The sequence below is a fragment of the Gadus chalcogrammus genome, chromosome 16 (genome assembly GCF_026213295.1).
Source record: "Gadus chalcogrammus isolate NIFS_2021 chromosome 16, NIFS_Gcha_1.0, whole genome shotgun sequence".
Classification (NCBI taxonomy): Eukaryota; Metazoa; Chordata; class Actinopteri; order Gadiformes; family Gadidae; genus Gadus; species Gadus chalcogrammus.
The window spans coordinates 30,122,846-30,139,554 of record NC_079427.1 but is presented as its reverse complement, the minus strand read 5'-3'; the positions used below and the strand labels follow the sequence as shown (position 1 = coordinate 30,139,554).

General features: G+C 46.7%; 1 pseudogene; it reads left to right on the top strand.

Annotated features, from left to right (window-relative positions):
• Window positions 1–575: 575 nt before the first annotated feature.
• Window positions 576–693, top strand: LOC130406752 (5S ribosomal RNA; annotated as a pseudogene).
• Window positions 694–16,709: the final 16,016 nt, after the last annotated feature.

Below are 16,709 nucleotides of genomic sequence, written 5' to 3'. Positions count from 1 at the left end.
TGTCTCCATAGACTCACCCGTAGGCAGCAGGGCTATTCCCCCATAGCTGGTGGGTTCGATCCCGTACAACTTAGCCTGGAACCTCAAGGAACCAGTTGACGTGTGTGGCCGCGGGGAGGCGTTGTACGAGTCTTGGCAATGGAGGGGCTATATACCGGCGGAGAAGACTTACGCACCTCTGCTCCTCTTTTCACCCCCGGGAACAGGGGGCTAGCCGGCGGCAGTAGCTGAAAGCAAAGTATCAAGCAGAGGTGACATGTACCATGCACTAACTACATGCACTACTACATGCACTACTACTCCAACACCACTGCACTAGACGCATCACATGCCCTGTGTGTAAACACACACGTTAGTAACTTGATATGTATCTATTTATTAACTGTGCTTAAACTGTCTCCCAAGAGAAAACAAATGAAGATAAGGACATATGTGTGCGGACCTGAAAGTAGACTAATACCACATTCATTGATAACACAGTGTCAACAAATATAGGAAACATATTTTCAAAGACATTATCGTCATAGCTATATTGGACATGTTGAGATAGTACGTCTTTTATTACAGCAATAGCATTTAGCGGCCATACCACCCTGAACACGCCCAATCTCGTCTGATCTCGGAAGCTAGGCAGGGTCAGGCCTGGTTAGTACTTGGATGGGAGACTGCCTGGGAATACCAGGTGCTCTAAGTGGTGTTGGGTGGTGGCCAATAGGTGGAACTCTTCCCTCTGGCCCCTTCCCTCATCAATCCCGATGCCTCAGTGCAGTGACGGGGACACGGTGCTGTGGAAGGTGCTATCCTTCATAGGAGACGTAAAACCGAGGTCCTGACTCACTGTCGTCATAAAAGATCCCAGGACTCTTATCGCAAAGAGTAGGAGTTTTCCCAGTGTCCTTGCCCAACCAGGCTAATTCAATCTGGCCCCCCTAATAATCCTCCTGTCCAATTGGCTGACTCATTAGTTCCCTCATTCTCCACCTCAAGCTGGTGTGTGGTGAGCGTTCTGGCGCAGATTGGCTGCCGTGCATTAGCCAAGTGGGTGCTACACACTTGTGGTGGGGAGTTAGATCCCCCCCTTCACTGTAAGCGACTTTGGGTCATTGAAAAGCGCTATATAAATATAATGAATTATTATTATTATTATTACTACTCTAAACTCTACTCTATATTTTCTCTTTATGCCTCAATACATATTTTTATTAGGAGATGAAGGTGTAGCAGGACAGGGGGAGCAGCAGGGTATGGTAGGTATGGTCCAACAATGGTTTAGTAGTTATAACAGAGTAGTACACTACGTTTTGAGTTCTTATTCTTTAAGTTATATTGTTTTAGTGAAACATTTGGGGTCAAATAAAGGAAGTCAAAAGCCATTGACTTCTTCGATCAAGTGATATTGCAGCTTTTTGAAGCAAAACTGCGTATTTTTAGTCAAATAAAAGGTATTTTAACCAACTGAACTGTTTCACAAATTAAATGTCTTTGTTGCGAGATGCCTATTTAAAAATGGTGGCATATCGTCATTATTATATTGTTTTGGAGATTATTTTCTACCCTACAAAGCCTTGTCCTCTTTTGCAAGAGCAAAAAGACAACAGCAAGAGCAGAGCCGTGCTTAAACACAGTTCAACCTTTGAGTTGCTTTTGAAAGATGCCATATGAGCTGGTTTATAACTTGCAAACAATAAAAAAAAATTAAAAGGTATATATTACCTGATCAATTTACAGAGTAGGACTCATCGTTGCCCGTCGAGCTTAAGATATAATTACTGCATTCGTATCACATTATAATGCTGCGCTTGGCTCGTTTTGCTCTCGTGTTTATTCTCAACCTGGCAACACACATGAGCTTGAGTCTGGGGCAGGCAGCGACAAACAACTCACCAGTATTGTGAATTTGGACTTCAGTACCTATTTAGTACAATCAATATGACATATTGTACCTTGCTCTTATGGATAGAAATAACCTCATCTTCATTATGACTTGATCCCTAATGCTGCTTGTAAATCACATCTTTATGAAAGTTGTTTGAAAGTTGTTCATTCAAACCAAACCGTTTCCTGGTATGTCCAAACTCAGCTGCGTTATCAGTAGAGAGCGGGGAGGGGAATGGGAGGCCTGATAGCAGGAGAGCTCCGAGATCGAGAGGAGGACATGGGTTTTGAGGCGGGGGTGTGTGTGTGTGTGTGTGTCTGGTGGGGGGGGGGGGGGTTGGGGGTGTGTAGCTGCTAAATTACATTGTCCCACAGTCAGCCTCCACTGCCAGCTTGGACAGGGAAGGCTTCTCAGTGTGTTCTCCATGAGGGGGGGGGGGGGGGGGGGGGGATTGGGTGAAGACACTAAGCACAAAAATAACTGAAGTCCATTCACTGACAGTTGACACTGTGTGTGTCAACTGTCAGTGACATCCGCCGACATCCGCCGAGCGAGGACCACGATTTGTGTCCCGAATCCTTCCCCCATGACCCTGTGATATGAGCGTGTGTCTGTGTGTGTGTGTGTGTGTGTGTGTGTGTGTGTGTGTGTGTGTGTGTGTGTGTGTGTGTGTGTGTGTGTGTGTGTGCAAAATCTTCCAGCAAAAGAACAAATTTAAAGCATCATGGATGCACCCACGTTCCAAACATTGGCACCTGATTGACTATATCATCGTGAGGCGTAGCGACATCAGAGATGTTCTTCTAACCCGGGCCATGAGAGGTGCAGAATGCTGGACAGATCCTCGCATGATAATGAGCAAGGTCCTCATGAAAGTGCGACCCCCGATGCGGAAACGTGGATCCAGTAGGAGGCGCTTAGACTGTGCCCGTCTGGAAGACACCATGACTAGGAACGAGTTCCGTCGCTCCCTGGCTGAGAAACTAGGGGAGCTGGAACTTCTCTTGAGTGGTGAAAATGCCACAGAACATCAGTGGACCGCTGTTACTCCAGCCCTTCATGAAGCAGCAGCCCAAACGATTGGCTTTAAAAGCAAGAACCATCAAGACTGGTTTAATAACAACTCTGAGTCTATCCATAACCTGCTAAGCAACATGCACAAAGCACATCAGGAAACCCTAAATAACCCCTCATCCAGCACTACCAGGCAGTGATGGCAGAAAGCTCGACAGGAAGTGCAGAAAACTCTGCGGACCATGCAGAACGAGTGGTGGACGGAGAAGGCACAGGAAATTCAGTCATTTGCCGATATAAATGATATGTACAATTTCTACAACGCAGTGAAGTCTATCTACGGCCCAAGGAGTCATTGCATCACTCCCCTGAAATCAGCAGATGGGCTTAAAGTCCTGAAAGACCAGGATAGCATCCTAGGGAGGTGGGCTGAGCATTTTAACACCCTGCTGAATCAGAATTCTGATGCAGACTTCACTATCTTGAAGGAACTGCCTGAATTTCCCCCTATGGACCACCTCAGCCAACCTCCAACCTTCCTGGAAGTTCTGTCAGCTGTCCGCACCCTGAAGAATAACAAGTCTCCGGGCTTTGACAATATCCCTGCAGAACTGCTTAAACAGGGAGGGTACCTGTGCACAAGAACATTACACCAGTACATCACCAAGGTTTGGGCTGATGAAAACATCCCACAACAATGGAGAGATGCCAGCATTGTTACCATATTTAAGAACAAAGGTGATAAGGCCATCTGTGGTAACCATAGGGGCATATCACTTCTTGCTGTGGCAGGCAAGGTCCTGGCCAAGGTGATGCTTCGAAGGCTCATTAATAACATCACAGAGTCAATGCTACCCGAGTCACAGTGCGGGTTTAGAAAGAACAGGAGCACAGTCGACATGGTCTTCACAACTCGGCAACTCCAAGAAAAGTGCAGGGAGCAACATAAAGACCTGTTCATGGTTTTTGTCGACCTCTCCAAAGCCTTCGACACTGTGAAGAGAGATCTCTTGTGGGATGTCCTAATGCGGATTGGTTGCCCCATCGAGTTCGTCAACATCCTCCGTCAATTTCATGATGGAATGACTGCTAGGGTGTCCATAAGAGGTCAAGAGTCTAGCCCTTTCCCAGTGTGCACAGGGGTAAGACAAGGGTGTGTAATGGCACCAATGCTTTTTAACATCTTCCTCTTATGCGTCACCCAGCTTCTCCACAAGGGTATTGAAGAAAACAGTGGGGTGACAGTAGAGTATAGGCCGACTTAGGTATTCTCTCCCCCTACGTCAAATCCCACTCCAGAAACCTGGGTGTCATCTTTGATTCTAATTTCTGCTTTGACAAGCAAATTGCTGCTGTGGTCAAGAGCAGTTTTTACCAGCTCAGAGTCATTGCCAAGATGAAACCCCATTTATCACTTCACAATCTGGAAATAGTAATACACGCCTTCATCACATCACGGCTGGATTACTGCAACTCCCTTTACCTAGGACTCCCTCAATCACTCCTCTCTCGCCTTCAGTTGGTCCAGAGCTCCGCAGCAAGGCTGCTGACTGGATCCAGAAAGCGGGATCATATAACCCCCATCCTAGCATCCCTTCACTGGTTGCCCATCCAGCACAGAATTCATTTTAAAACCGTACTTATGGTTTTTAAAGCCCTAAATGGCCTGGCCCCGCCCTACATTACAGAGCTCATCCACCACCACTCAGCACCCAGGTCCCTAAGATCAGGTAGCTTGGGTCTCTTACACGTTCCACGCACTAGGCTAAAACAGAGGGGTGACAGGGCTTTTGCTGTGGCTCCCCCCCGCCTTTGGAACGAGCTGCCGCCTGCAGTCAGAAACGCTCCTTCCATCACCATTTTTTAATCTAGGCTTAAAACACACCTTTTCTCCCTGGCCTTTCCTCCCCTTTTGTGATATCTCGTTTATTTTATATGTTTTTATCTATGTCTATGTATGTGGTATGTGTTCCTTTATATGCCTCTTTGCACCATGTACGGCACTTTGGCCAGTGAAAACTGTTTTTAAATGTGCCTTATAAATAAATTTTACTTACTTACTTACTATAGGCTGGATGGTAACCTCTTTAACATCAGGAGGCTGCATGCGAAAACCAAACTGCATAAAGTAAGGATACTTGAGATGCAGTATGCAGATGATTGTGCTATTGTATCTCACTCTCCACAATGCCTCCAGTCTGTTCTAGATGCAGCAGTTAGGGCATACAGCAGGATGGGGTTGACAATCAATACAGCCAAAACAGAGGTAATCTGCCAATGGAGTTCCAACATCCCACCCACACCCCCCATCTTCACTGTAGCAGGGGAAAAAACGTCAGTTGTTCCATCTTTCAGATACCTGGGGAGGCGGGGCGGCCTTCCCTACAGGCGGGTTAGGCGGCCGCCTAGAGCGCCATCTAGAGGGGGAGCGCAAAATAATGCGCCCGAAAAAAAAAAAAACACAATTATATTTTTTTTCCCTCCTGGCGCATATTTTTGCGGCCCCTTCTATATCTCCAACCAATATTTTTACATTAAAAAAAATAAATCTAACATTAGGGTAAAATGAGCCAAAAATCGAAAACGGAAGGGGAACCTACCTCCTTGGTTTCGTCAGAACATGCTAGTACTAAAAGGCGTTTGGTTAGAGTGTTTTCAAGAATCGAGAATCAAGAACGAAATCAAGAAAATGAAGAGGCAAAAGCCATCCGGGGCGCAATTTTTTCCTCCGTGGATTTTATTCTTGAATTAATGTTTGTTCATCATTGCGATCGTTGTTGTGTTTATGTGAAAGAAATGCAGTTACAGGGCAAAACAGTTTTTCAAGGTTGCAATTCAGTTTTCGTGGGGAATTAACGAACTATTTTTTATTTTTTATTTTTTTTGCGGAGGGGGGGGGAGCGCCAGGAGTGAAGCTCGCCTAGAGCGCCAAATGTGCTGGGGCCGCCCCTGTGGGGAGCATTATATCTGGAGACAACAGCATTGACAGTGAGGTCCAAAACAGGTTAAATCAAGCATCTGCTGCCTATGGGAGACTCAGGCGCCGGGTTTTTCAGAACAAGAACCTTAATTTAAACACAAAAATCAGTGTCTACCAAGCAATCTGCATCACCACCCTCCTCTACAGCTGTGAAGCCTGGGTTACTTACATCCGCCACATCAAGTCCCTGGAACAGTTTAACATCCGCTGTCTGCAGCGCATCCTAGGAATCACTTGGCGTGACCGAGTGCCGCACACTGAGATCCTTGGGAGGACAGGCTGCAAAAGTATTGAGGCCACAATCACTCTGCACCAACTGCGTTGGCTGGGGCATGTGACTAGGATGCCCTCCAACCGTCTGCCCCACAGAGTGTTATATGGCCAGCTACACCAAGGTCAGCGCTCTGCTGGAGGTCCAAAGAAACGCTTTAAAGACCAGATGAAAGTGGCGCTTAAAAAGTGCAAAATAAAACCTGGAGACCTGGAGAACATGGCTGCTGACCGCAACACCTGGCGGCAGCTGTGTCTAGATGGGACCAATACATTGGAGGAAGAAAGGACTGCCAGAAGACATCAAAGAAGGCTCAGGAGAAACACACCCACACCCATGACTGCCAGCAACACCAATACCATGTATACATGCCCCACCTGCAACAGAGCCTGTGGATCCAGGATTGGGCTATTTAGCCACCAGAGAACCCACCGGTAAAAGACAAAGATGGACGTCATCATCGGACTCGATGGACAACAGAAGAGAAGAGGTGTGTGTGTGTGTGTGTGTCTGTCTGTCTGTCTCTCATGGCAAAAATTTGAGTTTTGCTAATTAGTAGGAGGATGAGTTTGTCTGTCCAGGCTGAAGATGTTTTTAACTGCAGAACTCTCAGTCTTGTATAATAGTCTGCCTATAAGGTGATGGGTACTAAACCCTTCATTAGGACCAGGAGCTTCTAATGCCAGTTCTGAGATGGTGGTTCTAAGTATTCCCATAGGGTGGTTCTAAATGGTTCAATAGGGTGGTTCTAAGTGTTTCTCTCGGGCTGTTCCTAGTGTTCTTATAAGGCTTTTCTGAGTGTTGTCATAGGGCTGTTTTAAGCGTTCTTGTAGCGCTGTTCTAAGTGTTCCTATAGGGCTGTTCTAACTGTTGTTATAGGGCTGTGCTAAGTGTTCCAATAGGGCTGTTCTAACTGTTGTTATAGGGCTATTCTAAGTGTTCCTATAGGGCTGTTCTAAGATGTCCTATTAGGCTGGTCTAAGGGTTGTTATAGGGCTGATCTGACTGTTGTTATAGGGCTGTTTTTAGTGTTCCTAAAAGTCTGTTGTAACTGTTGTTATCAGGCTGTTCTATGTGTTGTTAGACGGCTGTTCTACGTGTTTGTATTGGGCTGTTCTAAGTGTTCCTATAGGGCTTTTCTAAGTGTTGTTATAGGGCTGTTCTAACTGTTGTTATAGGGCTGGTCTAAGTGTTCCCTTCGGGCTGTTCTCAGTGTTCCTTTCAGGCTGTTCTAAGTGTTGTTATAGGGCTGTTCTGAGTGTTGTTATAGGGCTGTTTTTAGTGTTCCTATAGGTCTATTGTAAATGTTGTAAGGCTGTTCTAAGTGTTGTTATAGGGCTGTTCTACGTGTTGTTATAGGGCTGTTCTAACTGTTGTTATAGGGCCGTTCAAACCATTGTTATAGGGCTGTCCTGAGTGTTCGTATAGGGCTGTTCTAAGTGTTCCTATAGGGCTGTTCTTAGTGTTGTTATAGGGTTGGTCTAAATGTTCCTATAGGGCTGTCGTAAGTGTTCCTATAGGGCTGTTCTGAGTGTTGTTATAGGGCTCTTTTTAGTGTTCCTATAGGTCTATTATGAATGTTGTTATAGGGCTGTTCTAAATGTTCCCATAGGGCTGTCCTAAGTGTTCCTATAGGGCTGTCCTAAGGGCTGTTATAGGGCTGTTATAACTGTTGTTGTAGGGCTGTTCTAAATGTTGTTGTAGGGGTTGTCTAAGTGTTCCTATAGAGCTGTTCTAAGTGTTCCTATAGGGCTGTTCTAAGTGTTGTTAGAGTGCTGTTCTAAATGTTGTTAGAGGGTTGGTCTAAGTGTTTGTATAGGGCTGTTCTAAGTGTTGTTATAGGGCTGTTATTACTGTTGTTATAGGGCTGTTCTAAATGTTGTTATAGGGCTGGTCTGAGTGTTGTTATAGGGCTGTTAAAAGTGTTCCTATATGGCTGTTCTAAGTGTTGTTATAGGGCTGCTCTAAGCGTTCCTATAGGGCTGTTCTAAGTGTTGTTATAGGGCTGTTCTAAATGTTGTTATATGGCTGTTTTTAGTGCTCCTATAGGGCTGTTCTAAGTGTTGTTATAGGGCTGTTCTGAATGTTGTTATAGGGCCCTTTTTAGTATTCCTATAGGTCTGCTATGAATGTTGTTATAGGGCCGTTCTAAGTGGTGTTATAAGGCTGTTCTAACTGTTGTTATAGGGCTGTTCAAACCGTTGTTATAGGGCTGTCCTGAGTGTTCGTATAGTGCTGTTCTAAGTGTTCCTATAGGGCTGTTCTTAGTGTTGTTATAGGGTTGGTCTAAATGTTCCTATAGGGCTGTCCTAATTGTTCCTATAGGGCTGTTCTAGGTGTTCCTATAGGGCTGTTTTAAGTGTTGTTATAGGGCTGTTCTAACTGTTGTTATAGGGCTGGTCTAAGTGTTCCCTTCGGGCTGTTCTAAGTGTTCCTTAGGGCTGTTTTTAGTGTTCCTATAGGGCTGTTCTAAGTGTTATTATAGGGCTGTTCTGAATGTTGTTATAGGGCCCTTTTTAGTATTCCTATAGGTCTGTTATGAATGTTGTCATAGGGCTGTTCTAAGTGGTGTTATAGGGCTGTTCTAACTGTTGTTATAGGGCTGTTCAAACCGTTGTTATAGGGCTGTCCTGAGTGTTCGTATAGGGCTGTTCTAAGTGTTCCTATAGGGCTGTTCTTAGTGTTGTTATAGGGTTGGTCTAAATGTTCTCATAGGGCTGTTCTAGGTGTTCCTATAGGGCTGTTCTATGGGATGTTATAGGGCTGTTATAACTGTTGTTATAGGGCTGTTCTAAATGTTGTTGTAGGGGTGGTCTAAGTGTTCCTATAGAGCTGGTCTAAGTGTTCATTTCGGGCTGTTCTAAGTGTTGTTATAGGGCTGTTCTGAGTGTTGTTATAGGGCTCTTTTTGGTGTTCCTATAGGCAGTGTTGTGCCTGAACGCATTCATTGAACGATAGTTCATGAACTGAAAGTACTGTATTACTGCCTGATTAACGTTACCATGAACTCGTTCAATCTGGTGCCTGTGAACGGGACGCTAGCTTACTTTAACTTCGCTCAATATGGGGGTTATTTGTTTATCAACACGGCGGATGCGAGCGCAGAACGCCGTGTTGTTTGACTGGTTGCCATGGTAATCCGTGTGGTTAATTTGCAGTTGCGGTGAGTTCAGCTTACTGTTACGTTTAGCTGTAATCAGAAAATGCGGTTAGATGCTATAGACCCTATAGTATCTGACGTATAAAGGCTGGGACGAATTTCAAATTATAAACATGTACACTTTATGTTGAAAGTATCGCGGTTCCCATTGAAACGAATGGCGCAGTGATTATTTTTCAAAACGAGAGCTGTTAAATTGTGAAAAATGAATTCAACTGTAATTAGACAATGCGGTTATATGCTAAGACCCTAGAGTATCTGATGTATAACGGCTGAGACGAATTTTGAATTATATACATGTACAATCCAGAACGTTAGCTCTCTGGCTCATAGCTCAGCGGACTAATACCTCATAGAATCATTGCTTGTTGGCCGGAAACGGAAAAGGGGGCTGTTTACGTTGGTTGGAGTCTTTTCACTCGGTTCTCCGTCCCAACAGTAGGGCTAGAACCGAGCAAAAAGACTACAACCAAACGTGAACACTCCCCCTTTACGTTTCCGGCCAACAAGCAATTAGTCTTCCAACAGAAATCAATGTAATTTACAAAATGCGCTAAATGTGCAATAAAACACGATATAAACTGTATTTCGCTGCAATACTTGATTCAACCACTCCATTTCATCCTGGATAAACCACAAAGCGGGCTAAATGTTCAAAATACCGGAAAAAAACGAATAGCTCACAGCAACATATTGAAAAAAATAACTATATAGGGCTGTTTTAAGTGTTCCTATAGGGCTGTTCTAAGTGTTGTTATAGGGCTGTTCTAAGTGTCCCTTTTGGGCTGTTCTGAGTGTTCCTTTCAAGCTGTTCAAAGTGTTGTTATAGGGCTGTTCTGAGTGTTGTTATAGGGCTGTTTTTAGTGTTCCTATAGGTCTGTTATAAATGTTGTTATAGGGCTGTTCTAAGTGTTCATATAGGGCTGTTCGAACTATTGTTATAGGGCTGTCTAAGTGATGTTATCAGGCTGTTCTAACTGTTGTTATATGGCTCCTATAAGTGTTGTTATAGGTCTGTTTTGAATGTTGTTATTGGGCTGGTCTAAGTGTTCCTTTCAAGCTGTTCTAAGTGTTGTTATAGGGCTGTTCTGAGTGTTACTATAGGGATGTTCTAAGTGTTGTTATGGGGCTGTTATTACTGTTGTTATAGGGCTATTCTAAATGTTGTTATAGGGCTGTTTTAAGTGGTCCTTTGGGGCTGTTTTAAGTGTTATTATAGGGCTGTTCTAACTATTGTTATAAGGCTGTTCAAAGTGGTCATATAGGGCTGTTTTAAGTGATGTTATAAGGCTGTTCTAACTGTTCTGGGTGGTCTAAGTGTCCCTTTTGGGCTGTTCTGAGTGTTCCTTTCAAGCTGTTCTAAGTGTTGTTATAGGGCTGTTCTGAGTGTTGTTATAGGGCTGTTTTAACTATTGTTATAGGGCTGTTTTAAGTGGTCCTTTGGGGCTGTTTAAGTGTTATTATAGGGCTGTTCTAACTATTGTTATAAGGCTGTTCAAAGTGGTCATATAGGGCTGTTTTAAGTGATGTTATAAGGCTGTTCTAACTGTTCTGGGTGGTTCCGATAGGGTGTCTGTCATAAATGTTGTTCTAGGGCTGTACTAAGTGTTGTTATAGGGCTGTTCTAAGTGATATAGGGTCTTTCTAAGTGTTTGTATAGCGCTGTTCTAAGTGTTCCTATAGGGCTGTTCTAAGTGTTTTAATAGGTCTGTTCTAACTGTTGTTAATGGGCTGTTCTAAGTGTTCTCTATCGTATCGAGACCATCTCTCCACTCTGTTACATATTCCATCTGTATGGGGTATAACCCCCATGTCTGCTAAGGACTGTGGATAGGCTTTAAGACACACCGGTACGCCCGGTCATGCCTACGCCACGCCTAACCTGGATAAGGTGAAAAGAAAGATCCTTTTGGCTTGGTAGTGACAGCGATGTATTGTACGTGCAACCCACGACTCACGCGTTGGCATCAGGTCCCTCGCCTGGCCGTGGCTTCGGTCCGCTAGAGGCGAGTCTGCTGTTGACCTCCGTAGGAGCTCTCGCCTAAGCAGCCGGTGAGTGTTATTGTCCGACACCTTTTCCAAAGTCATACCGTGTTTAGGCCTCACCCTGGCTGAACGCAAAGCTGTGAGAGTCTTGACAGTGTATTGTACGTGAAACCCACGACAAACGTACTGTGCGACGCCCTGCCGAACAGTAGGCTGTGCTTCGGCGAGCTGAAGGCAGGTGAACATTGTTCCAGCTTGCCACCAATCCCGGATAGCCCAGTGCATGGAACTGGGTCGGCAGCAATTCCTTGAAACGTAAACTGCATAAGTAAAATAAATAAATTAAATAAATTATCAAAAAAATAAATAATAAAAATAAATAAACCAAAAGTGGGTTTTCTGTAAAACGCTGCTTTTTACACCACGTGAGTGAGCTAAAGCAGAGCTGCAAGGCCAAGTTTACTCCTCCCAGTAGTATGAAGGGCACTTCAGTCCACCACTGTGTTGGTTGTAACATTGCCAAGCTCCTAGAGGAAAGGCCACGATAAATGTGTGTAATGTCGTGCATGTACTGTTTCATCATGCCGATGCATGCAAGGGAAGCCCGCTGCCGTTTTTTCACATAAAAACGGGATGGGTTACCCTCTTGGAAGGGCCAGCAAGAAAGATGGGGAGAGTTTCCAGGGGAGTGCTCAAGGGCTCCACGAGCCTCCCTGTTATCCCTGTGTTCCTAGGGCCCCAGTCCCTCTCCTCCTCCCAGTATTTTCTCTGACAGGGAGTATGATGGTAGTATGAGGTGTAGGACTTGGATGTGGAGACAGACAGTATTCTCTTTGGAGTGTGGGGAGTTTCCCAGTGAACAGCCTCCCTCAGCTAAGCCTTCCGGACGAGAGCTGGCTCACCTGTTTCGGGAGATTGTTGGCAGGGCAACCAAGGCCAAAAGCCGACAGCTGCTGCCTCCAGGTTGAAGGCGGAAGCAGAGGAAAGTCTCAGGTCAGAGATCCCTCTCCTACCAGACTTCAAGGACCTGTTATGTCGCCACTTTCCTCACCATCATCCTACCATAGATGGTCAAGAGCTTTACCAGGTGCATGGACTCAGTCCTCGCACCCTTGAGGAAGTAGGGGCTCTGTATACTAAACTATTTGGATGATTGTCTGATATGTGCAAACTCAAAGGAGCTATGTCGCCAACACGTGGCCATGCTATTGACTTACATTCAGCGTCTGGGGTTGTGCCTCAATACCAAGAAGAGCAAACTGCAACCCTGCCGGGTAAAGAATTTCCCTGGCATGGTGTTAGACTCCAGGAGGCTATTGTTACCCTCTCTCCAGCGAGACAGCAGTCCTTTGCAGCCTGTCTCAGTCTCTGCACTCTCAGGAGTCAGAGGGACTGGAGGGTTTGCCTCAGACTCATGGGCCTTATTGCAGCAATGGTACAGATAGTCCCGCTGGCCCTTCTTCACATGTTCCCTGTTCAGAGGTGTCTCCTAAGTGTGAGCCTGTGTCCACAGAGCCCCGCCCATGCCAAGGTGACGGTTTCCCAAAGGCTCTACAGAGCCCTACGCTGGTGGAGGGACCCAGCCAACATCAGGAGAGGGCAGACCATGGGGTCAGTGACTCACCGCCAGATCGTATTTACAGACGCATCCCTAGCAGGCTGGGGAGCCGTACACAAAGGTCAGGGTATCAACGGACCCTGGAGGGGCAGCTGGGGTTCTCAGCATTTCAACTTGTTGGAGCTGAGGGCGGTTTGTCTAGCCCTAAAGCACTTTCTGCCGCGGCTCAAGGATCATCTTGTCATAGTCAGAACCGACAGCACAGTGAAAGCTGCGCACATCAACAGGCAGGGGGGTTTGGGCTCCCCAGCACTCTGCAAGCTGGCAACAGCTCTGTGACTATGGGCTCATCCACAGTTCAGTTCATTCAGGGCCATTCCTGTGCCAGGGCCCCTAAACGTGGTGGCGGACATGTTGTCCAGAGGGGGACCAAGTCCACATTTTGCCCACGTTTCTTCTCCCTGACGATCCTCCTCTGGGATGGGATGTGCTGGCGCACCCTTGGCCGCAGACCCTGCTCTATGCCTTCCCCCCATTCACCCTCCTCCAAGCCCTTCTGCACAGTGTACAAATGGAGCAGGTGAGGCTAATCTTGATTGCACCGTTTTGGCCTCACATGTCTTGGTTCTCAACGATTCCTACCCTACCAGAGGGTCAGCCATGGATGCTTCCCCTCAGGGGGGACCTCCTGTGTCAGGCAGGCGGGAAATTGTTCCACTGCTTCCCAGCAGGGCTGAGGCTGGTAGCCTGGCCCCTGAGACGTACCGGCTCCTGGCCCTAGGGTTACCAGAGGCGGTGGTGCGGACAATGCAGGAGGCCCGAGCTCCATCAACTAGGGCAGCCTACAATTATCGATGGTGAGTCTTCACAGGGAGGTGCCTGGCACACCAGACAGACCCCTTCTTGACCTCAACCCAGGATATCCTGCTCCTGCAGACGCAGTTGGAAGCCCGTAAATCCTCAGTCACCCTGAGAGGCATGCTGGCAGCTATCAAGGCAGTCCATATCGGAGAGTTTGCCATTAGTGAGGATGGCTGCTCCATTATCTCCCGATACCTAAGGGGGCACGAAGGCTTACAGCGCCCCACACAGGTCCTCAGGTGCCACCCTGGGAGTTGGATCTTGTCCTTGAGGCTCTGCGGTATCCGCCTTTTGAGCCCCTCGGCAATGTGGACCTAAAGTGTCTGTCTCTAAAATCAGCTTTCCTCTTGGCCATCACTTCGGCTAGGAGGATAAGCGAGCTCCATGCGTTGTCCATCCACAGGGACTGCTGTACTTTTTCTCCGGAAGGGTCGAAGGTGGTTCTTCGCCCCAACCCAGCCTTCTTGCCCAAGGTCCTGTCTGACTTCCATCTGTCCCAGAGCATAGAGCTGCAGTCCCTACCTGTCTCAGCAGTGGACCAGCTAGCACTCTGCCCGGTAAGGGCCCTGTCTGAGTATATACGGCGCACTAAGCCGCTAAGAAAGTCAGACCAGCTCTTTGAGTGTTTTCACACTACGTAGTTGCTTGTGTAGACCACTGTCGAAGTGTCGACTTTCTCACTGGGTTGTGGACACCATCCAGCAAGGTTACACCCTTTCGGGAGCTCCTGCCCCCTCCAGCATTCGGGCACACTCAACCCGCAGTGTGTCGACTTCTTGGGCTTTGTGGCGGGGAGCCTCTCTCGCCACCATATGCGCAGAAGCCACTTGGTCCTCCGACTCCACATTGACCAGATTCTACCCCCTGAATGTGGCAGCGGGACCCTCCTTCGCGGAGCAGGTACTTGGTGTGGCTCGGACTCAGAGGTAACTCTGAGCCCTCTATTGGTCAACCTTGCGTCTTGCGGACTGACCTGGGCTGCTTATCTGCACAGAGTTGGCCCTTGAGCCTGGCGGGGCTTTACCTGTGATCCGGCGTTTGGTCTTGCGTCTGGCAGACCCGCCGGATCAGCCTTTTGCCCTTTCGGGCTTCGCCTTTGCGCCCTGCGAGGCATCGTCCCGATTGGCATGTAAATAGTGTACATTTGTAATTGGGTTCACATGGTGTTGGGTATACTTCACATCCCTCGGGATGAATGAAGTATCTATCTATCTATCTATCTATCTATCTATCTATCTATCTATCTATCTATCTATCTATCTATTAGGTGGCCCCGTTTCCTGGCAGGGTGTCTTAAAGAGTTACCCCATACATATGGAATATATTACAGAGTGGAGAGATTGTCTCGATACGATAGTGAACGCCCTGCACGGGCGCTGCCGTGCAGGGCACAATTATACTTTTCCTTTTTTTTTCAAAAATGTCATTGAGCATAAGTTAATAATACATTAATTGTTAATAATTAATTACATGTCCGCAGTTTTAATTTGATGAACGCGATTGTCTTACTTTTTGTAGTGTAGTAGTTGTGTGTGAAATAGTTCGTTGCTCCGTCTCGTCTGTTCCGCTCGGTGGGGCCCAGCCGAGATGGCCCTGTCTGCTGCAGTGTAGAAAGCTGTGGAGCTGTTGCGCGAGCAAGCGCGTGCGCAGCGCCCGCTTCTGTTTCGGCTGTGGGGCCAGAAGTTTAGGGCCCCAAAGCTCTTCTCATTGGCTGATTTGTAGAAAGGGCGGGGGTTTACGGCGGGAGCCGATCGGATCTTGCTAGCTAGCTAACGTAGTTACTGTTACAGTTACAGTTACTGTTACAGTAAATAACAACAAATGGACGTTTCATTCATTAACTGATGAATCGTGTTGAGTATCTGTCTCATGTGAGATTTAGCACTTTACCACTTGAAAATAAGTTGGAGATAAAACGTTTGGGACCACATCGCCCGACGGATTTAATCATTATTCAAGAGGGAAAGGACAAGAATAGATCGTTCAACCAGGAGTGGTTGAAGCAGAAAACTTGGCTTACCGGGAGCTTGTCAAAAAAGGCGCTCTACTGCTTTCCATGTCTGCTCTTTGGAGGGGAAACCGTCTGGACAACCACTGGATTTAAAGATTTAAAACATCTGTCAGAAAGGCTGGTAAAACACGAAAGCTGTGCTTCTCATGTGGATAATGCCATCAAGCTAGGTCTTTTGGGGAGAGCAAATGTTGCATCTCAGCTTGACAGTGCATACCGACGTGGCATTGAACAGCACAACCGGCAGACCGAAGAAAACAGGTATGTTCTTGAGAGGATTATAACCTGTATAAAACTGTGTGGCAAGTGCGAAATTGCCCTGCGTGGACATGATGAGTCGGCTGGCTTGTTAAACCCTGGCATTTTCAGGTGCATTTTTAACACAATGTGCGAGGGAGACTCCAGGCTGAGGCGCCACAATGATGCTCAACCCTATTTCAAGGGCACTTCAGCAATAATTCAAAAGGAACTTTTGGAGTGCATGTACAGTGTCTACAAAGACGAGGTTTCTCAACAGTTGGCAAATGCACCTTTTGTAGCCGTGCAGGCTGATGAGACCACGGATGTGTCCTGCAAGTCACATATGGTCATCGTGCTGCGCTACATGGTAAATAACACAGTGACCGAGAGGTTTTGGGAATTTATCGAGGTGAAGGACAAAACGGGTGCTGGTTTAGCAAATGTTATAAAGGCATCTCTTGAGGCCCTGAACCTGGGTAACAAGCTCATCGCCCAAACATATGATGGAGCGGCAGTTATGAGTGGAAGTGTGCGCGGGGTTCAGGCTCTTCTCAAGGAGCGCTATCCAAATGCGCATTTTGTGCACTGTTACGCACATCAACTTAACCTCATACTTCAGAAGATCTGCTCAGCAAGAATTTCCGAGCTGAAGGTATTTTTTGCTGATTTGTCAGCATTCGCCACATTTTTCTCCAACTCACCAAAGAGAACAGCTGCTCTTGCCGAGACGTCACATAAGCGCATCCCCAGAC